The 22,882-nt window shown below is 42.8% G+C and overlaps 1 protein-coding gene across 1 annotated transcript in view; it reads right to left on the bottom strand.

The window, feature by feature from the left end:
- Nucleotides 1-22,882, bottom strand: part of HUWE1 (HECT, UBA and WWE domain containing E3 ubiquitin protein ligase 1) — a 689,948-nt gene that overhangs the window by 390,436 nt on the left and 276,630 nt on the right. The window lies entirely within an intron of this gene.

The following is a 22,882-nucleotide window of genomic DNA, read 5'->3' as shown; positions in this document are numbered from 1 at the left end:
TAATTTGGCCGAAGGGAAATAGAAAAATATGATAACACAAATGTGTAGAGGTGCCTGTGGTTTAACAAAAAATACTGTCTAATTTAAGGGTGGGGTCGTGGACCTTTTCTTTCCATGTCTGGAAAGAAAAAAACGTATCCGGTAAGCATAAGTTTTGTTTTCTTTCCTAAGACATGGAGAATCCACAACGTCATTCTAATTACTAGTGGGAACAAATACCCAACTAGAGAACATGGAATGAATAGGAAGGGAGAACAAGACAGGCAGACCTAAACAGAAGGCACCACCGCTTGAAGAACCTCTCTCCCAAAAGAGGCCTCAGCTGAGGCAAAAGTATCAAATTTGTAGAACTTTGAAAAAGTATGCAGAGAGGACCATGTTGCCGCTTTGCAAATTTGTTCCAAAGAAGCTTCATTTTTGAAAGCCCAATATGAGGAGACAGCCCTTGAAGAATGGGCCTTAATTCTCTCAGGAGGCTGCTACCCAGCAGTCTCATAAGCAAAACTAATCATGCTTCTCAATCAGAGGGAAAGAGAAGTAGAGGTAGCCTTCTGACCCTTCCGGTTTCCTAAGAAACAAAAAGGGCAAAAGACCGACGAAAATCTTTAGTAGCCTGTAGGTTAAATTTTAGAGTACGCACAACATCCAAATTATGCAAGAGACGTTCCTTATGAGGAGGATTAGGACAAAAAGGACGAACAACAATTTACTGATTAATGTTTCAATACGAAACCACCTTAGGGAGAAACCCCAAATTAGTATGAAGGCCCGCCTTATCCGCATGAAAAATAAAAGTAAAGGGAATCACACTGCAGCGCAGAGAGTTCAAAAACTCTGCGAACAGAGGAACTAGCAATAAGGAACAAAAAACTTTAAGATAATATCTACAGAATGCATTGGCTCAAACGGAGCCTGCTGCAAAACTTTAAGCACAAGGTTCAAGCTCCAAAGAGGAGCAACAGGTTTAAACACGGCCCAATTCTGACCAAGGCCTGACAAAAAGATTGAATATCTGGCACATCCGCCAGACGTTTGTGTAAAAGAATAGACCATGCAGAAATCTGACCCTTCAGAGAACTGACTGAAAAACCCTTCTCCAGACCGTCCTGGAGAAAAGACAAAATTCTAGGAATCCTGACCCTGCTCCAAGAAAAGCCCTTTGATTCACACCAATATAGGTATTTGCGCCATACCATATGGTAAATCTTACGAGTAACCGGCTTGTGAGCCTGAAGCATGGTATCAATGACTGACTCAGAAAATCCACTCTTAGCTAAAACTAAGCGTTTAATCTCCAAACAGTCAGCATCAGAGAAACTAGATTTAGATGGAGGAAAGGACCCCGGGTTAGAAGGTCCTTCCTCAGAGGTAACTTCCAAAGTGGAAGAGATGACATCTTCACCAGGGTCTGCAAACCAGATCCTGCGAGGCCATGCAGGAGCTATTAGAATTACAGACGCTCTCTCCTGTATGATACGAGCAATGACTTGAGGAAGGAGATCAAAAAGAGGAAACATATGCTAGACCGAAATCCCAAGGAACCGCCAGAGCATCTATCAGGGCGGTCTGAGGATCTCTTGACCTTGAACCGTACCTTGGAAGCTTGGCGTTCTGACGAGACGCCATCAGATCCACCTGAGGGTTATCTTTGAGAACACCTCCAGATGGAGAGTCCACTCCCTGGGATAAAAAGTCTGTCTGCTCAGAAAACCCGCCTCCCAGTTGTGCACTCCTGGAATGTGGATGGCAGATAGGAGACAATCGTGAGCTTCCGCCCACTGAATAATGCAAGTCGCCTCCTTCATGGCCGTGCCATCTAGGAATTGAAGATCGCTCTCAACTCCAAGATGTTTATGGAGAGAGAGAGGACTCCTCCCGAGTCCACAGGCCCTGAGCTTTTAGAGAGCCCCACACAGCTCCCCAGCCTAACAGGCTGGTGTCACAATCACCCAGGAGGGTCTCTCAAAGCATGTGCCGCGCTGAGACAGATGATCCTGAGAAATCCACCACGAGAGAGAGAGAGAGAGAGAGAGAGAGAGAGAGAGAGAGAGAGAGAGAGAGAGAGAGAGAGAGAGAGAGAGAGACAGAGTCTTTTGTTACAGGATCCAGAACTATCCTCTTAGATAGATCTGAATGATCTCCGTTCCATTGACTGAGCATGCATAATTGCAGAGCTCTCAGATGGAATTGAGCAAAAGGAATTATGTCCATGGAAGCAACCATCAGACCAATTGCCTCCACTGAGCCACAGATGGATGAACAGTAGACTGGAGAGAGCGACAAAGTGAGAAGTTTGGATTTTCTGACCTTGGTGGATAGGGAATCTATGATGGTCCCTAAAAAAACACACCCTTGTAGCTGGAACAAGGGAACTCTTCTCCAGATTCACTATCCACCCGTGAGAAAGTAGAAAAGACAAGATCTCTGTATGAGAGTTTGCTAGCTAAAAAGATGGCGCTTAAAACAAGATGTCGTCCAGGTAAGGTGCCACCGCAATATCGAGACCTGACAACAGTCAAAAGTGCCCCCAGAACCTTTGTGAAATTCTGGGAGCTGTGGCAAGGCCAAACGGAAGAGCAACAAAATGAAAATGCTTGTCTAGAAAAGGGAATCTCAGGAACTGGTAATGATCCCTATGAATGGGAACATGCAGATATGCGTCCTTCAGGTCTATGGTAGTCATGAACTGACCCTCTTGGACCAAAGGAAGAATAGAACCTTCAGGTCTATGGTAGTCCTTCAGGTCTATGGTAGTCATGAACTGACCCTCTTGGACCAAAGGAAGAATAGAACCAAAGGAAGAATAGAACCTTCAGGTCTATGGTAGTCCTTCAGGTCTATGGTAGTCATGAACTGACCCTCTTGGACCAAAGGAAGAATAGAACGAATGGTATCCATCTTGAAGCACGGCACACCCTGAGGAATTTGTTGACATTTTAGATCTAAAATAGGTCGAAAGGTTCCCTCTTTTTTGGGAACCACAAATAGATTTGAATAAAATCCTTGAAAGGAACAATCACTCCCATGGAGGAAAGATCCTGAACACAGCTTAAGAAGGCCTCTCTTTCTCTGGTCTGCAGATAGCTTTGAGAGGATGAGTCTTGAATCCTATTTTGTAACCCTGAGATACTATGTCCACAGCCCAAGGATCTGGGACATCGCAAATCCAAGCTTGACGAAAAAAAGAAAGTCTGACCCCCACTTGATCCAATACCCGACCGGGGACGGACCCTTCATGCTGATTTAGTCTCAGCTGAAAGCTTCTTTGCTTGCTTCCCCTTATTCCAAGGCTGACTGGATCTCCAGGAGGACTTGGACTGCTCCAGCTTGGAGAAAGGAGGACTTTTACCCTTTGAAGTTACGAAAGGAATGAAAGTTAGAGCTCTGGCGACCCTTAGGTCTATTCTTTTTGTCCTGAGGTAGAAAAGACCCCATTCAACCTGTAATCTCAGAAATTATTTCCGCCAGACCAGGACCAAAAAGGGTCTTACCCTTATAAGGTAATGACAGTAGATTTGACTTGGAAGTAACATCAGCTAACCAAGATTTTAGCCATAGGGCTCTGCGAGCTAGAACTGCGAAGCTAGACATCTTGGCACCCAGTCTAATGACTTGCATGTTGACATAAAAAAAAAAGAGGACAGTTTAAGAGCCTTGATCCTATTTTGGATCTCCTCTGAAGAAGTTTCCTTTAAAATCAACTCAGATAAAACATCACACCAATAAGATGCCGCGCTCGCAACCGTAGCAATACCTGCAGCAGGTTGCAATTGTAATCCCCGATGAATATACATCATCTTTAAATAAGCCTCAAGCTTTTTATCCATGGGATCCTTAAAAGAACAGCTATCCTCTATAACAGAGCTTTCCAAACTTTTCATGCTGGTGACACTTTTTAGACCTACATCATTTTGCAACACAGTAATTCAGTTGTACTAGCAAACAGGAGGTTAAATTAGTTTTAGGAGATATGGACTCATACATAAATTATATAACATAAAGTAACAGTATGTATGTACAAGAAATAAAAATAAAAAAATTTTTTACCACCACCAATAGCTACCTACTATTTTAATGGGATGGATGAGGTTGATGGGATTAACAGTTTGTGAATATTTGGTGGAATATTAGATAAAAACAATCGCATTTTATCAAAGCATTTTTAAGCTTCCACTTCCTATCCATATATCAAGAGCAGGAGCAGCAATGCACTACTGGGAGCTAGCTACAAAAAAAAACACTGACTTCAGCTCAGTGTTTAAAGGGACACTGAACCCAAATTATTTCTTTCGTGACTTAGATAGAGCATGCAATTTTAAACAACTTTCTAATTTACTCCTATTATCACTTTTCTTCGTTCTCTTGCTATCTTTATTTGAAAAAGAATGCATCTAAGCTTTTTTTTCGGTTCAGTACTCTGGTCAGCCATTTTTTATTGGTGGATAAATGTATCCACCAATCAGCAAGAACAACCCAGGTTGCTCACCAAAAATGGGCCAGCATCTAAAATTACATTCTTGCATTTCAAATAAAGATAACAAGAGAATGAAGAAAATGTGATAATATGAGTAAATTAGAAAGATGCTTAAAATTTCATGCTCTATCTGAATCACGAAAGAAAAAATTTAGGTTCAGTGTCCCTTTAAGCTGCTGCCCGACTGGCTACTACCCGCGTTGCAAACACACTGCTGTCCCACTCACTGACTACACATGCAGCCACGAGCCGATTGAGGAGACTACATGTGCAGTCAGGAGCCAATGTGCCGCCAATGGGAATAGTTTCAGTTCCCACTGAGCTGCCCAATAGGTTAAGATATGTTACCCACTAGGTATCAATCACGTGTCAACTATGTAATATGCGTAGCAGGCAGTCAGAACAGTCGGAAACCACACTGCTGCAGACACACTAACGCGTCACAACACAGTTTGGAAAGTACTGCTCTATAGGAATAGTAGTTCTTTTGGACAGAGTAGAAATAGCTCTTTCCACCTTGGGCACGGTGCACCATAAGTCCAGAATGGAGTCAGCAACAGGAGAGAGAAAAAGAGAAAAAAAAAAAAAAAGGGGGGGGAGTACCCGGCTTTTCCCATTCCTGCGATATCTCCGACACAGAATCTGGAACATGAAATACTTCCACAGAGGAAGGAACGTCATAGTATTTATTACGCTTACTAGATTTTTTTTAGGGTTGACAGCGACAGAAGGGTCGGAGTCATACAAAGTAGCCAGTACCTCCTTTAGAAGTAAACAAAGGTGTTCAAGTTTAAATCTGAAGTTAACTTCTTCAGAATCAGTCAAAGGATTTTCACTGTCAGAATCTAAAATCAGAAGCTACCAAGGTATCCTCCTATGGGGAAGGTCAACCATCGCAGAAGATGGGACACCTTATTAGCAAAAATATAATTTAATTTTCTCTTGCGCTTACCCGCAATAGGAAAAGCAGATAAAACCGCAGACATTGCAGAAGATATCTGAGCAGCAAAATCTACTGGCAAAACATACACGTCTCCAGGAGGCTGAGAGGAACCGAAGGGCACTGTATGTGATGCCATTGAGGCTTGGAACGTTTGAGGAGAAAGCTGTGGCATATCCTGAGAGACAATAGGCTCAGAAGGCAGTAGTTTATCTTTAAACTTTAGGGTCCTAGAAAAACATGAGGAACAAAACTTCATAGGTAAAACAATTTGGGCCTCTAAACACAAACATTTATCAAGAGAAACACTCATGTTCAGTGTATATAGTTTAATTAATCCCCAAAAACTACTGTCACTTTAAAAAGAAATCTAATTCCTTAAAACGCAAAAGCGCTAAATAGACCCAAATAGAGAAAAACAAAATATGCACCTCTATACCTCAGTCAGCCGGAGGTGCCCTACCTTAACCTTCACCAAATGTTTAAAAAAAACAACTCTCCTGCAGATTGGTCAAACGAGCCGTCACAGAAGAAAGCTCACATGAGAGAGAGGACACATGAGAGAGAGGACACATGAGAGAGAGGACACATGAGAGAGAGGACACATGAGAGAGAGGACACATGAGAGAGAGGACACATGAGAGAGAGGACACATGAGAGAGGGGACACATGAGAGAGAGGACACATGAGAGAGAGGACACATGAGAGAGAGGACACATAAGAGAGAGGACACATAAGAGAGGACACATAAGAGAGGACACATAAGAAAGACGCCGCTCCGCTCAGTATCTCAAGCAAAGGGGGGGGTCACATGACCAGCAGAAAGAGAAACTGTGCAAGTCTAAAAGCACACGTCCCTTAGTAATTCTCAAAGTAAAAAGGAAACCCGGAGATGAAAATGTTGTCCCAAACATCCAAAATAAAAATTATATTTCCCAACTTCTGAGAACGTTAGGCTAATAAAGACATCTTTCAGCCACAGAGGAACCGTCCCACAAACCGTAAGGGAAGATATTAACCCCTTAGTCTCCTCACATACAATAAGTGCCTGCACACTGCCCCAAAGTAAATCCTACATAAAAGATTTATGTCCCGCAGAAATATTGCAGAAAAGAAAATGTATGCTCATCGTGTCTAAAAAGAAATACATTTATCAGGTAAGCATAAATTTTCTTTTCTTTTTAAAGACACGATGAGTCCACAGATTTCATCCTTACTTGTGGGATACAATACGAAAGCTAGAGTACACGGATAAGCAAGGGACAAGACCGGGAACCTAAATGGAAGGCACCACTGCTTGAAGAACCTTTCTCCCAAAAACAGCCTCAGCCGAGGCAAAAGTATCAAATTTGTAAAATTTAGAAAAAGTGTGAAGAGAGGACCAAGTTGCAGCCTTGCAAATCTGTTGTACAGAAGCTTAATTTTTGAATGCCCATGAGGAAGCAACAGCCCTAGTGGAATGAGCTGTAACTCTTTCAGGAGGCTGCTGTCCAGCAGTCTCATATGCAAAACGGATGATACTCGGCTAAAAGGAAAGAGGTAGCCGTAGCTTTCTGACCCTTACGTTTCCCAGAGAAAACGACAAACAAAGAAGACAACTGACGAAAGTCCTTAGTCGCTTGTAAATAAAATTTCAAAGCACAGACCACGTCCAAATTGTGCAAAAGACGTTCCTTTTGAGAAGAAGGAAGGATTAGGACACAAGGAAGAAACAACAATCTCCTGATTAATGTTCCTGTTTGAAACAACCTTAGGAAGGAACCCTAGGGAACCCTAAGTTAGTACGTAAAACTACCTTATCCGAATGAAAAATAAGGTTGGAGAATTGTATTGTAATGCCGAAAGTTCAGACACTCTTCGAGCTGAAAAAATGGCAACAAGAAATAAAACTTTCCAAGATAACAACTTAATATCTAAGGAATGCATAGGCTCAAACGGAACCCCTTGAAGAACTTTAGGAACTAAATTCAGACTCCATGGAGGAATAATTGGTTTAAACACAGGCCTGATTCTAACCAAAGACTGACAAAAGGATTGAACGTCTGAGACATCCGTCAGACATTTGTGTAACAAAATATATAAGGCAGAGATTTGACCCTTTAGGGAACTTGCCGATAATCCCTTCTCCGATCCTTCTTGGAGAAAAGATAAAATTCTGGGAATCCTAACTACTCAATGAGTAGCCATTGGCTTCACACCAATAAAGGTATTTGCGCCAAATCTTATGGAAAAACCTTCTAGTTACAGGTTTACGAGCCTGAATCATGGTCTAGCTTAGATAAAAATTAAGAGATAAATCTCCAATCAGTCCGTTTCAGAGAAACTTGATTTGGATAAAAAAAAGGGCCCTGAATCAGAAAGTCCTTCTGCAACGGAAGTCTCCAAGGTGGCATCCCTTGGGAGAAAAGATCCATAGACAAACACCATGGAAGAGAGTCCCTTGTCTCCTGCACCAGAGTTATTTGAGGAGACAAGTCTGAATAATCTACGTTCCATTACCTGAGCAAGTTTTACTGCAAAGGTCTGAGATGGAAATGATCAAACGGGATGATGTCCATCGCTGCCACCATCAGCCCGATTAACTTGCACTGAGCCACCGACGGCCGAGAAGTGGGCTGAAGGGCTAGATAAGAATCTATAATCTTTGATTCCCTGACTTCTGTCAGAAAAATCTTTATGGACAAGAAGTCTATTATGGATCCCCAGAAAATGACTCATGTCTAGAATTAGGGAACTCCTCCCCAAATGTACCTTCCATCCGGGAGTTCTCAGGAAAGTTAACACTAAGTCGGAGTGGTGACGATTCTGGAGGCGGTGCCACGACTGGAAGAGTTTGTCCTAGAAGGAAAATCTTAGGAACCTGTGATAATAGAGACATGTAGGTACATGTCCTTTAAATTCACAGTTGTCAGGAACTGACCCTCCTGGATTAAGGAAAGAATGGAACGAAAAGTTTCCATCTTGAAGGACGGAACCCTGAGAAATTTGTTTAGACTCTTTAGTTCTAAAAGTGGTCTGAAGGTTCCCTGCCTTTTTGGGAACCACAAACAGGTAGGAATAAAAACCCTGACCCTGTTCTGGGACAGGAATAATCACGCCCAGGGCAGAGATCTCTCCTACACAATGTAAGAACGCCTCTCCATTGTCTGGTCTGCAGATAAACTTGAAAAAATAAAAAACTGCCTCTGGGAGGAAAACTCTTGAACTCCAATTTGTATCCCTGAGACACTATCTTTATTGCCCAGAGATCCCGATTGTCCCGAACCTAAGCCTGAACGAAGAAGGAAGTCTGTCCCCTACCGGATCCGGTTCTGGGGCATGCCCTTCATGATGTCTTGAATTCAGCAGCAGGCTTCTTGGATTGTTTTCCAAGACTGGTCGGGTCTCCGAGAATGTTTAAATTGAAAATGCTAAGGGAGCGAAAATTGATCCGTCCCTTTTTGCTTGCTTTTCTCATCCTGAGGAAGGAGATGACCCTTACCTCTCGAAGGAATCAGAATAATTTCCTTCAGGTCAGGTCCAAACAAGATCTTCCCCTTGTAAGGAATTGCTAGAAGCTTAGACGATACGTCCGCAGACCACGTCTTTAACCATAAGGCTCTGCGGACCAGGATAGAGAACACAGAACTCTCAGCTGCCAGTGTAATAATCCGCAGGGAAGCATCCGCAATAAAGGTATTAGCTAACTTAAGAGCTTTTTCCTGTCTTGGGTCTCCTCCAAGCAAGTCTCAGTCCTGAGAGCCTCAGACAGAGCATCAAATCAATACGCTGCCGCATTAGTGACGGTATCAAGGCACGCACAGCTGGCTGCCCTAGCAGACCCTGGAGAACATAAGACTTTTTAAGTAACCCCTCTAACGTCTTATCCATAGAGACTTTGAAAGCCCAACTATCCTCTAAAGGATAGTAGCTCCCTTGGCTAAGGTGGAAAAGACCCCTTCCACTTCAGGAACTGTTTGCCAAGCCTCCTTAAAAGAGTCAGATATGAGAAAACATTTACTTAAAAATAAGAGGGAGAAAAGGGAATGCCTGGTCTCTCCCATTCCTTAACGATCTCTGAAGCTCGCTTTGGCACAGGAATTACTTAGAAATATTTGTTCAATCAATTAGACTTTGCAGGGGAAACCACTACTGAGGAGTCACAGTCTTCTAAAGTAATCAAAACCTCCCTAAGCAACAGGCGGAGGTGTTCTAGACTGAACCTAAAAGTTACAAACTCTGTGTCAGTCAGAGGCAATGAACTTTCTGAATCTGAATTTGGCCTTCAGATGGAACCTCAATACCCTCCTTCTCAGGTCCTAGGGAGGGTACTACCAAGATTGCCACCATTGCATCAGAAACCTCACTTACAGCCTGTTAGGCTTTCCCCTTACGCTTATCCTTGCAGCATTGGGAAAGCAGACAACGCATCAGAAATTGTGGAAGACATGAGCTCAGCTATGTCTTTTAAGGTAACTCCAGCAGTGCTAGAGTAGAAGTACAGGGCACTGCTTGAGCAGACATTAAAGTTTGGGACGTCAGGGAGAAAACTGCAGCATACCCTGAATTTTAACAGTATTATTCATCTGAGCCTTAGAATACTCTCTCAGATAACCCGAAGTATCTTTCTCTTTTAGGTAACAGGGAAGAACAGTCAGAATAGCAACCACTGATCAATCACCCTAGATGATTGAAAATAATTCCTCAAGTAATGTTCTCTACCATGTGGGAAAAAACACATAATGCCATAAATGCAGAGCAACTCCGGGAGGAGTGTGAGAGGAATCGCAGGATACTGCATGTGGACGATAAAAATGTTGTGGCCTATAGGAGAAAAAGTTAATAGGCTCCTAAATAGCAAACTCCCTGAAGGGAGTAGGTTCAGAAAAAAAAATGAAAATTTAGTATTACAAATTCACACACAAAAAAAAGTTACTGTTTCTTTAAATTTTAAAAAGTAACCTAATTCTGTGTGCAGAGAAGCAGCCAACATTGCTGTTCCTAGACCTTGCCACAACATTTCTAGTGCAGCAAGTCCAGATGGAATTAGCATGGAACCGCAGGGCACTGCATATGTGATAGAAAAAATAGAAAATATAATGTATACGTCTTTAAGTAACCTGCTTAATATATGGCAGAGTAAAAACATAACCAGTTGCTAGTAAAAACTAACATATAGCAAGTGATATTCTCCTGGAATGTTAAAGATTAACTCATCTTTATCATTATAAGGGCAGACATAGCTAAACATGTATGACAAAAATCATCAGTACTGTTAAACTCTGTCCATACATCAGCTTGACCCCGCTGAAGTGTTAGACAGCCTTCCTGAACTTATAGTGCAGTTTAAAGCACAAACATTTAAACAATCATTCCTGCGTAACTCCCGAAAACCGGAAGTGTTAGAAATGTTTCCTGTACTTGGGCTCTAATGTAAACGTGTCTAATACATGATATTGCAACTCAACGCCTCAGTAAACTTAACTGAGGTCTCAGCCAGCCAATCTGCTCCACAAACAATCCAAAATTGTAGTACTGTCCGGTATTAAAGTTACTGTTCCTTTCCGATAACGGAAGATTAGGCAGAGCGGTGCACAACACATTGGCGCCACCCGAAAAACTCCGCCCATCGTGGGCGTTACCAAACACCATTTCCAGGTCGCCATTAATATCTTACAAACGAAAGCACCGGGAGACCAACAGACCGCTCTAGTCACAAACCACGCGGCTGTCACGCTGAGCCTGCAATAGTAGCCTGAATCAACGTGCAATGTACTGGGCAGCTGTCAGTCCCAGATATACAGTATACACGGCACATTACTCTAGCAATCTTAGTCACAACTACACTGTTAGACTCCATGTATTGCTCTCATATTGAGCCTGTCATCTTATTAGCACCCATGTGTTCAACTGTTCAAGGTGTCCCCTAAAACGTCTAGGAGAATTAACACCAAATTTAATCAGGAATATTTAAAATTACAGTTAAAGTGTCTATCCTTTTTCTGAGATTACTGTCACCCCCCAGAAAGAAAGTCAGCACTTACCTCATTTTCTGCCTGACAGCTAGGCAGATCACAGGTTTAAGAGGTCCTCTCCCTCCTATTGACCTGTTGATAAAAAAAGGCATGCTGGGTAATCCATCACCTCATACTAAGGCATACAGGGAAGCAAATATATGGGAGGCGCAGTGAGAATTATGTCCCACAAGTTACCATTGCTCTAAAGAAACCAAAAGCTCTACTGTAGAGACTGATATGGACTACGGCTACACCCTAGTACAAAGCAGCACACTCTGGCACTACTTTTAAAAAAATAAACTCTTGATAGAAGAATCTAATCTAACACCTCACTTTACCTGTTCCTATCACTAACGTAGGCAAAGAGAATGACTGGAGTGGGAGGGAAGGGAGAAGCTAAATATAGCAGCTCTGCTGTGGTGCTCTTTGCCTCCTCCTGCTGACCAGGAGGTGAATATCCCACAAGGATGAAATCCATGGACTCATTGTGTCTTTAAAAAGAAATAATTTTTACAAGTGCAAGTCTCCAAGACCTAGAAGACAAAAGCACTTACCTGAAAATCCAGCTGTCGGGCAGGAAGACAGCTTACAAGGCATGAAAGGACAGATATTCCTATCAGAGACCTGTAGAAAAAGAAAGAACAGAGTAATCAACTCTGGCTTTTTTATAACTAGGGTAGCAACAACGTTAGAAACAGAGCAAGGACAACCTCACCACCTAACTGCTAAAAGCCACCACTAATCTTGCTGAACAGATTGACGTAGACACAGCTAAACCCCAATCCTTGCTTGCAGGCAAAAGTACCCATAAAAGGATTAAATATCTTCAGATAGCAACTTCGCACATCGTCCATTGACATAGGCAAAGAGAATGACTGGGGGTTATGGGTAAGGGAAGCTCTGCTGAGGTGCTCTTTGCCGCCTCCTGCTAAACAGGAGCGAATATCCCACTAGTAATTGAAATGAGTCATGGACTCTCCATGTCTTAGGAAAGGAAATAAATAAGGGTTGGTTACTCTGCCTTTCGTTTTCTTCAGGTCCCTGTCAGAGGTTGGCTGTGGTGTCATACCTAAAAAGCTGTTCCTGCCCTGCAGCTGGATCTACAGGTAAGTGCTTATGCCTTCTAGGTTATGATACAGCACTTTTGAGGGTTAATTCCCTCAGTGGATATACAGAGGACTTGATATCTCTTAAAGGGACACTCAATCAAAATTAAACTTTCATTATTCAGATAGAGTATGCCATTTTAAACAACTTACTTAACCAATTTACTTCCATTAACAAAATGTTCACAGTCTTTATATTTAAACTTTTTGAGTCACCAGCTCCTACTGAGCATGTGCAAGAATAAGTGTGTACGCATTTGTGAATGGCTGATGGCTGTCACATGGTACAGGGGGAATGGAAAAAGACAACTTAAAATAGTCCGAAAAAAAAATCTACTACTCATTTGAAGTTCAGACTAAGTGCTATTGCATTGTCTTGTTATCTAGCATTTGTTGATTATGCAAATCTACTGTGTTGACTGGTCCTTTAATATTGGGGATATGCAAATTTGGGCAGCACGGACAGGGCACTATACTGCATTCTGAGGTTATATAAGGGGTTAAAATTCTCCTTTTATATTATTTTGATACTGGTTATTGAGAAAGGAGTGAAGGTGTCACTACTAGGGCTGATTTCGACATATCTTAATACCTTATATGTGTTGCATGTAGGTCCTTATGTGTTTTGAGCTAAAAGCCCTAGGACAATATCTGTTTTGTACTTTAGACTAAGCACAGCGTAATCACGTGCTGTTGCATCTGGTTTTTCTTGCGATCACGTGACTGCTCTGCCTCTCCTCCGCTGAGTGGATTTCATTTTACTTAGTCTGCTTAGAGAGCGGAGTGCCTACGGAGCATGTTCTGGTAAGGGACTTTCCTCATAGCGGATGTGTGTTAAGTACAGAGCATTTAGGGAGAGCTGTTGCTACAAATAGCTCTTTATTAAGCTCTGGGCCATTTTCTGTGTCACCGGAGGGGTGAGTCTCCTCAATCCTCCCATATTTGTTTTAAAAAAAAGTGGTTATAGGTTGTTTTTTTTTATAGGATCCTAGATCTTATAATTTTATTGCTCCTGGGAACCAATAATTAAGCATTATGGAAACTGATAAAAATGTATCTATGTCTTGACAAATGTTTGTATTGTTTGGATGCCCATATTATCCCTCCTGTGCAGTTTTGTTCCACATGTGTGAATAAAATGTTACTTCCAAATATAAGGATACCCTCGCAGAGCTATTTGTGTCTCAGAATTTTGTTGTACATGACATGCCTCAACTTTCTCCTCGGACGTCCCCGTCTTTGGCAGTTTCACAAGCAGTGCCCTGCGAGTCCCCTCAGTTAGTTCCTGGGGGTGTATATTTTCAGCAGCCCTGAGTGCCTTACCTATTTCAGGTTAAAGAGAAAATCTAAGAACATTTCTTCTAAGTCAGGTATTCCTGATTCCGCCAAGACTGCTTTAGCCAGTTTATCTCAATTATCTGAGGAGAATCACTCCTCGGTTGCTTCTGAGGGCGTGATTTCTGATTCTGAATCTACTGTAGTGAGTACAGCGGATTCAGAGGAGGTTAATTTTAGATTTAAACTTGAGCACCTCCATTTACTTTTAAAACAGGTTCTAGCTACTTTGGAGGATTCTGAAAATAGTCGCAGAAACAGAAACAAAAAACCTAATAAACTCAATAGTCTTTGATGTCAAACCCAAAGCTGTGAAAAGGCCGGGTGTCCTTTTCCCTGTCTCCTGTCTTTAAGAAGATGTTTCCCGTTGCTGACTTTGTGTGAGATCTTTAGTGCATTGTTCCTAAAGTAGAGGGCGCTATATCCACATTAGCCAAGAGAACCACTATTCCTCTAGATCACGGGTGTCAAACACAAGGCCCGCGGGCCGAATCCGGCCCACCAGACCTCGTCATGTGGCCCGTGTAGCCGCCGCCAGCCTTCACATACATATTTAACTTATGGAAAACATCTGGCTGGTAGGAAGTGACTGAGTGAGAACAAGACACTGACCTCCTGCTCCCTCATCACTTCCTCCCAGCTTCCCTATGTATCTGCACGCGCGGGAAAAGGGCTAGCAGCAGAGACCAGAGAGGCAGCAGCAGGCACACAGCGAGGCTGGTAAGGAAAACATGTTTTTTTTTAAATAATATGTCAGCAGGACAATTCTAAGTAAACAGCCGTTCTGAGGCTCTGTCTCTGCAGATTGTCTTATTCTGCTCTCAGCCTTCCCCAGGTAATAAATCAAATCTTTATCTCGGGAGTCTGCTCCTACACTTGTACTGTCTGTGACTGATTTGTAGTCTGCACAGATTTTATTAACCTTATCCCTGCCTGTTATGCTTGCATGCATGGGAAAACATATTCACACTGCATTATCATTAGTTTATTGCCCACCTAAATCAGAGCAGTAATAAAGTTTTTGTGTGTGTGTAAATGTGTGAATGTATGTTTGTGTGTGTGTGTAAATGTGTGAATGTATGTTTGTGTGTGTGTGTAAATGTGTGAATGTATGTTTGTGTGTGTGTGTAAATGTGTGAATGTATGTTTGTGTGTGTGTAAATGTATGTTTGTGTGTGTGTAAATGTATGTTTGTGTGTGTGTAAATGTATGTTTGTGTGTGTGTAAATGTATGTTTGTGTGTTTGTGTGTGTGTAAATGTATGTTTGTGTGTGTATCTGTGAATTTATATGTCTGTGTGTGCAAATATGTGTGTTTGTGTGTAAAGGTATGTTTGTGTGTGAAAATATGTGTATGTGTGTGTAAATGTGTGTGTGTGTGTTAATGTGACAGTGTGAATGTATGTTTCTGTGTGTGTGCGTACATATGTGTGTGAATGTGAAAAAGTTGTGAACTTTAACAACATTAGAAATAATTGTTCCTTCCTTGTGTCCTAATCTTAAAAAAGTCACATTATACCATGACCAAAAATTATTGTGGCTGAAAAACAGCCTAAAAACAAAGGGGGTGGGTTTCAGCAGGCCCTTTGAGGGTGACCAAACTGCTGATGCGGCCCCCGATGAATTTGAGTTTGACACCCCTGCTCTAGATGATAGAACCTCCTTTAAAGATTCTATGGATAGGAAACTGGAAGGTTACTTAAAGGGACAATGAACCCAATATTTTTCTTTCGTGATTCAGATAGAGCATGACATTTTAAGCAACTTTCTAATTTACTCCTATTATCAAATTTTCTTCATTCTCTTGGTATCTTTATTTGAAATACAAGAATGTAAGTTTAGATGCCGGCCCATTTTTGGTGAACAACCTGGGTTGTCCTTGCTGATTGGTGGATAAATTAATCCACCAATAAAAAAGTGCTGTCCAGAGTTCTGAGCCCCCCAAAAAGCTTAGATGCCTTCTTTTTTTAAACAAAGATAGCAAGAGAATGAAGAAAAATTGATAATAGGAGTAAATGAGAAAGTTGCTTAAAATTGCATGCTCTATCTGAATCACGAAAGAAAAAAAAATTGGGTTCAGTGTCCCTTTAAGATGTTTCTTCATCAAGGTCTACAACCAGTTGCTAGTATTGCGGCGGTCGCTGGTGCAGCTGGCTAATACCTTTATCTGTGATGCCAGCATGCAAGTAGTCCGTTTGGGTGCAAAGATTTCTAGCTTTGCCGTTCCATCTGGCAGTGCTCTGTGGCTAAAGTCTTGGTCTGCAAATGTGGGGTCCAAGTCTAAACTACTGTCTCTTCCCTTTAAGGGTAAGACTTAATTTCAGCCAGACCAGGACCAAATAATTTCCACGGTCACAGGTGAAAAGGGAGCTTTTCTGCTACAGTATAAGAAGGTTAGACCTAAGGGTCGCCAGACTTCTAATTTCCATTCCTTTTGCAACTTCAAGGGACAAAAATCCTCTTCTTCCAAACCTTAACAAGCCAAAACCTCATGGGAGGTCTAGCCAGCCTTGGAATAAGGGTAAGCAATCCAAGAAGCCTTCTTCTAAGAATAAATCAGCATGAAGAGTCCGCCCCCGATCCAATCTAGGATCAAGTAGGGGGCAGGTTTTCCTTCTTTCAGCAGGCTTGGATTCGCAAGGCCCCCGATCCTTGGGCAGTGGATGTAGTCTCCCAGGGATACAGGATAGATTTCTCCCATCACGATTATCTGAAAACCAGATAAAGAGAGGCTTTCTTAAACTGTGTCAAGGATCTCGACTCTGTAGGAGTGATTGTCCCAGGTCCTCTGCCAGAACAGGGTCAAGGATTCTATTCCATCCTATTAACGTCCTTCAAGATGGAGACTATCCGTTTTATTCTCCCTTTAGTTCAGGAGGGTCAGTTCATGACTACCATCGACCTGAAGGACGCGTATCTTCATGTTACTATTCACAAGGAACATTTTCAATACCTGCGGTTTGCCTTTTTGGACAAATTCATCCAATTTGTACCTTTAGGCCTAGCCACTGCCCCTCAAATCTTTACGAAGGTTCTAGAGGCTCTTCTGGCAGCGGCCAGATCTCAAGGAATTGCTGTGTCACCATACCTGTATGATATCTTGGTTCAGACACCATCTTTTCATTTAGCAAGATCTCATACGGATTCTCTGTTGATTCTCCACTCTCACGGGTGGAAGGTGAATTTGGAAAAGAGTTCCTTGGTGCCAGATACCAGGGTATGTTTATTGGGGACGATCGTAGACTATCGCCATGAAGATTTTCTTAACGGAGGCCAGAAAATCCAAACTTCTTGCTACCTGTCTTTCTCTTCAGTCCGTTCCTCAGTGCACTGTGAATGGAAGTCATTGGTCTAATGGTGGCTGCCATGGACATTATTCCTTTTGCTCGTTTCCATCTGAGACCTCTACAGTTATGCATGCTCAGATAATGGAATTGAGACCACTCTGACCTCTGAGGATAGTATTAGACATCCAGACGAGAGATTCCCTGTCCTGGTGGCTCTCCAAGGACCATGTGTCCTAGGGCACATGCTGCCCGATACTATCTTGGGAGATTGTGACTACAGATGCCAGCCTTTCAGCCTGGGGAGCAGTTTGGGGTTCCTAAAGAGCTCAGGTAATTTGGACTCATGAGGAGTCTGCCCTACCAATTAATATCCTAGAGTTGAAAGCAATCTTCAATGCACTGATAGCTTGGCTTCAACTGTTTGGTCCGGTTTATCAGATTTCAAATTGGACAACATAACTTTGGGGGCGTATATCAACCATGAGGGAGGTGACTGGCAGAGTCTCACAATTGTCACATTTCTGCCATCCACATCCTAGAGGTGAACAACTGGGAAGCGGATTATCTGAGCAGGCAGACTTTTCATCCAGAAGTATTTTCAATGATAACACTCAGGTGAGGAGTTCCGGGAGTTGGATCTGATGGCGTCTCGTCTAAACTACATACTTCCAAAATACGGATCAAGATCAAGGTATGTGCAAGCAGCTCTGGTCGACGCTTTGGCGGTTCCATGGGACTAAATTTAGCCGTTTTCTCCGTTTGCCCTCATTCCTCGGGTGATAGCCTATATCAAAGTGGAGCAGGTTTCAGTGATTCTAATTGCTCCAGCTTCGCCTTGCCGAATTTGGTGTGCGGATCTGGTGAAGATGTTGTTCTTTCCCCTGTGGAAATTGCCGCTGAGGAAGGACCTTCTACTTCAGGGTCTTTTTCTACATCCAAACCTAGATTCTCTGAAGCTGACTGCTTGGAGATTGAATGCCTAGTCTTGTCTAGGCGAGGTTTTTCAGAGAAAGTTATTGATATCATGATAAGCCGGCAACTCGCAAGATTTAACATAAGGTGTGGCGTACATACCTTTACTGGTGCAAATCTATGGGGGTTTCCCTTGGAGTGAGGTGAAGGTTCCCCACATTCTGTCTCTTCTTCAGAAGGGCCTGGAGAAGGGCTTGTTAGTCAGTACTCTGAAGGGCCAGATCCCTGCCCTTTAGATTCTAGTGCATAAACGTCTAGCCGACTTACAAGATGTTCAATCTTGTGTTCAGGCCTTGGTCAGAATCAGGCCTGTGCTTAAAAACCTGTTGCTCCTCAGAGCCTTAATCTTGTTCTTAGGGTTCTGCAGCAGGCTACGTTTGAGCCTATGCACTCTGTCGATATTAAGTTAAGGTCTTGGAAAGTTTTTTTATTCTAGTTATATCTTCTGCTCGTAGAATCTCAGCTTTCGGCTCTATAGTGTGACCCCCTTATCTTATTTTCCATGCGGATAAGGCGGTCCGGTCCTTCCTACCAAAATGGGATTTCTTCCTAAGGTGGTTTCGGTCCGCAATATCAATAAGGAAATTGACGATCCTTCGGTCTTGTCCTAATCCTTTCTTCTCATAAGGAACGTCTGTTTACATAACCTGGATGCAATGTGTGCTTTGAAGTTCTATCTGCAGGCTACTAGGGATTTTCGGCAATCTGCCATTTTTGTTGTGTTTTCTGGTAAACGTAAGGGCCAGAAGGCCACTTCTGCTACTCTTTCTTTTGGTTGAGAAGTGTCAATCGGTTGGCCTATGAGACAGCTGGACAACAGCCTCCTGAGAGGATTACGGCTCATTCCACTAGGGCTTTCGCATCTTCCTGGGCCTTTAAAAACAAGGCTCCTGTGGAACAAATCTGCAAGGCGGCCACTTGGTCTTCGTTGCATACTTTTTCCAAATTATACAAATTCTATGTTTTTGCCTCGGCTGGGGCTTCTTTTGGGAGGAAAGTTCTTCAAATGGTGGTGCCATACTGTGTCCTCTAGCTTGGGTATTGGTTCCCACTAGTAATTAGAATGGATTTGTGGACGCTCATGCCATTGGAAAGAAAACAAAATGTATGCTTACCTGATAAAAAAAATTCTTTCCGGGCATGGAGAGTCCACGACCCACCCTTAATTAAATTTTAAGACCGCTTTTGTCATTTTCTACAATTCAGGCACCTCTATACCCTTTGTGTCCTCTTCTCTTTCCAAATTCTTTCAGCTGAATGACTGGAGGATTGTGGGAGGATACTTAAAGCTCTGCTGGGTTGCTCTTTGCCTCCTCCTGCTGGCCAGGAGGCGAATATCCCACTAGTAATTGGAATGAATTGTGGACTCTCCATGCCATAGGAAAGAAAACAGTTTCACTTTACGTAATCACACGCAATTTTGAATACAAAGTCTTACACCTGAAAGTTTGCAGCATCAAAAAATTAAAATGGGGGGGGGGGGGGGGAGAATGTATGCTTACCTGATAAAAAAAAAATTCTTGACACTGAGTAAACTGATCATCAATTACTGTTGGGAATATCACTCCTGGTCAACAGGGGGAGGCAAAGAGCACCACAGCAAAGCTGTTAAATATCACTTCCCTTCCCACAAACCCCAGTCATTCGACCGAAGGAAAGGGAGAGAAAGTAAGCAACAGTGCAGAGGTGCCTGAGGTTTATACGTATAATAAAAAAACTGTCTGAAAAATAGGGAGGGCCGTGGACTCACTGCGTCAAGAAAGAAAGAAATTTATCAGGTAAGCATAAATTGTTTTCTTTCTAATTACACGGTGAGTCCACGGATCATCAGTTACTGTTGGGAATCAATACCCAAGCTAGAGGACACAGATAAGGGAGGGTTCAAGACAGAAAACCTAAACAGAAGGCACCACCTGCTTGAAGAACTTTTCTCCCAAAAGAAGCCTCAGCCGAAGCAAAAGTATCAAATTTAGAAAGTTTAGAAAAAGTATGCAGAGAAGACCAAGTTGCAACCTTGCAAATCTGTTCTACAGAAGCTTCATTCTTGAATGCCCAGGAAGAAGAAACAGCCCTCATGGAATGAGCTGTGATTCTCTCAGGAGGTTGCTGTCCAGCAGTCTCATAGGCCAAACGAATAATAATACTCTTCAGCCAAATAGAAAGAGAAGAAGTCATAGCTTTCTGACCCTTGCGTTTCCCAGAGAAACAAACAAAGCAGAAGACTGGCAAATATCCTTAGTCGCCTGCAATTAGAATTTCAGCGCACGCACAACATCTAGGTTGTGCAGCAAACGCTCCTTAGGAGGAGGATTAGCACATAGGGAAGGAACAACGATCTCCATATTAATATTACTGTCCGAGACAACTTTAGAAGGAAACCTAATTTAGTACGAAGAACTACCTTATCAGAATGAAAGGTAAGGAAAATAAAACCTACAGCGCAGAGAGTTCCGAGACTCTCCGAGCAAAAGAAATAATAAACAAAACCTTCCAAGATAACCTTTTAATATCTAAGGAATGCATTGGCTCAAACGGAGCCTGTTGTAAAACTTAAACAAGGTCCTCCATGGAGGAGTAACAGGTTTAAAACACAGGCCTGATTCTGACCAAGGCCTGACAAAAAGATTACACATCTGCCAAACGTTTATGCAACAAAATAGACAACGCAGAGATTTGTACCTTCAACGTACTGTACTTGCTAATAAAACCTTCTCCAGACCTTCCTGGAGAAAGGACTAAATCCTTGGAATCCTGACTCTACTCCAAGAGTAGCCTCTGGATTCACACCAATACAGATTGTTACGCTATATTTTATGATAAATCCTTGTCACAGGCTTGAGAGTTTGGATCATGGTTTCAATAACCGACTCTGAAAACCCACGCTTAACTAAAATTAAAGGGACAGTCTAGTCCAAACAAACTTTCATTATTCAGATAGGGCATGTAATTTAAAAAAAATTTCCAATTTACTTTTCACCAATTTTGTTTTGTTCTCTTGGTATTCTTAGTTGCAAGCTAAATCTAGGAGGTTCATATGCCAATTAATAAACCCTTGAAGGCCGCCTCTTAGCTCAGAGCATTTTGACAGTTTTTCACCACTAGTGGGTGCTAGTTCATGTGTTTCATATAGATAACACTCTGCTCACGCACATGGAGTTCCTAGGAGCCCGTACCGGTTCGCTAAAATGCAAGTCTGTCAAAAGAACTGAAATAAGTGGCAGTTTGCAGAGGCTTAGATACAAGATAATAACAAAGGTAAAATGTGTATTAATATAACTGTTGGTTATGCAAAACTAGGGAATGGGTAATAAAAGGGACTATCTTTTAAAACAATAAATATTCTGGTGTAGACTGTTGTCCCTTTAAGCGTTCAATCTCCAAGCAGGCAGCTTCAGAGAAACGAGATTTGGATGAAGGAAGGGACCCTGAAGTAGAAGGTCCTTCCTCAGCGGTAGTCTCCAAGGTGGAAGAGATGACATTTCCACTAGTTCTGCATACCAGAGTCTGCAAGGCCACAGCGGTGCTATTCAAATCACCGACGCCCTCTCCTGCTTGACCCGAGCAATGACTCGTGAAAGGAGAGCGAACGGAGGAAACGGGTATGCTAGACTGAACTTCCACGGCACCGCCAGTGCATCCATCAGGATGGCCTGTGGATCCCATGACCTCGAACCGTACCTTGGGAGCTTGGCATTTTGACGAGATGCCATGAGAACTAGCTCCGGCCTCCCCCACTTGAGGATCAAACTGGAAAACGCCTCCGGATGGAGTTCCCACTCCCCCGGGTAAAAGGTCTGTCTGCTAAGAAAATCTGCTTCCCAATTGTCCACACCTGGAATGTGGATCGCAGATAGACAGTAGTTGTGGTTCTCCACCCACTGAATAATTCTGGCCACATCTGTCATGGCCAAGGAACTCCGAGCTCCTCCCTGGTGGTTGATGTAAGCCACTGATGTTTTGTTGTCCGAATGGAACCTGATAAACCGGGCTAAAGCTGAGGCCAGGCAAGCATTGAAGATCGCTCTCAGCTCGAAGATATTTATGGGAAAAACTGACACCTCCCGAGTCCATAGACCCTGAACCTTCAACAAGCCCCAGACTGCTCCCCAACCACCTCCTATGACCCGGACTACAGACACCGCTTCGTCTCCTGCGCAGCTGATCAACAGAGAAAGTGGAGACCGCGACACCGGTCACATGGGATGCCTTGCAGGACCGCCCCTGTACTAAGAAGATGCGCCAAAACCGGCCACGCAAATACTCCCGGAAGTCAACCTGTAAGTTCCATTATTGCCAGAGCCTCATCTGGCACATAACGCAGCAATAACACAATAAACAATATCATGTATAAACCCCCCTGTTCAATAATTCCCTTACCAGGAATATCAACCCTCGATTCCATAAGATAAAAGGCGCCAGAATGCGACCCCGTCTTCTATGTTATTATCTATAAAAAAATGAAACGATCTTACCAGAATCTATGCCGTGGAACAGGAACACAGACCTTCAAGTGTGACAGGTAGAAGCATCGCTCCTGATATGGACTAGAGAGCAAAAAGCAGGCAGCGAAACTCGTCAACACTGACTGCTTGTGGAGCTGTTAATATGAGTCAGGATGGTTTCGCAGAAAGACTCTCCCTGCATCTCCGGACTCTAACTTTAACCCAGGCTCTCACTGAGAGGCTGACAGGACTACTTAAAACTCCAGTCCTATTCCGAAGAGTATTACCCTCCATAAGAGACTACTCCGAATCTTCGGCACTTCTCTGCCAT

The sequence above is a fragment of the Bombina bombina genome, chromosome 12 (assembly GCF_027579735.1).
Source record: "Bombina bombina isolate aBomBom1 chromosome 12, aBomBom1.pri, whole genome shotgun sequence".
In the NCBI taxonomy this organism is placed as follows: domain Eukaryota; kingdom Metazoa; phylum Chordata; class Amphibia; order Anura; family Bombinatoridae; genus Bombina; species Bombina bombina.
The sequence above is the reverse complement of the archived record's forward strand: the minus strand, read 5'-3'. Positions and strand labels throughout refer to the sequence as shown.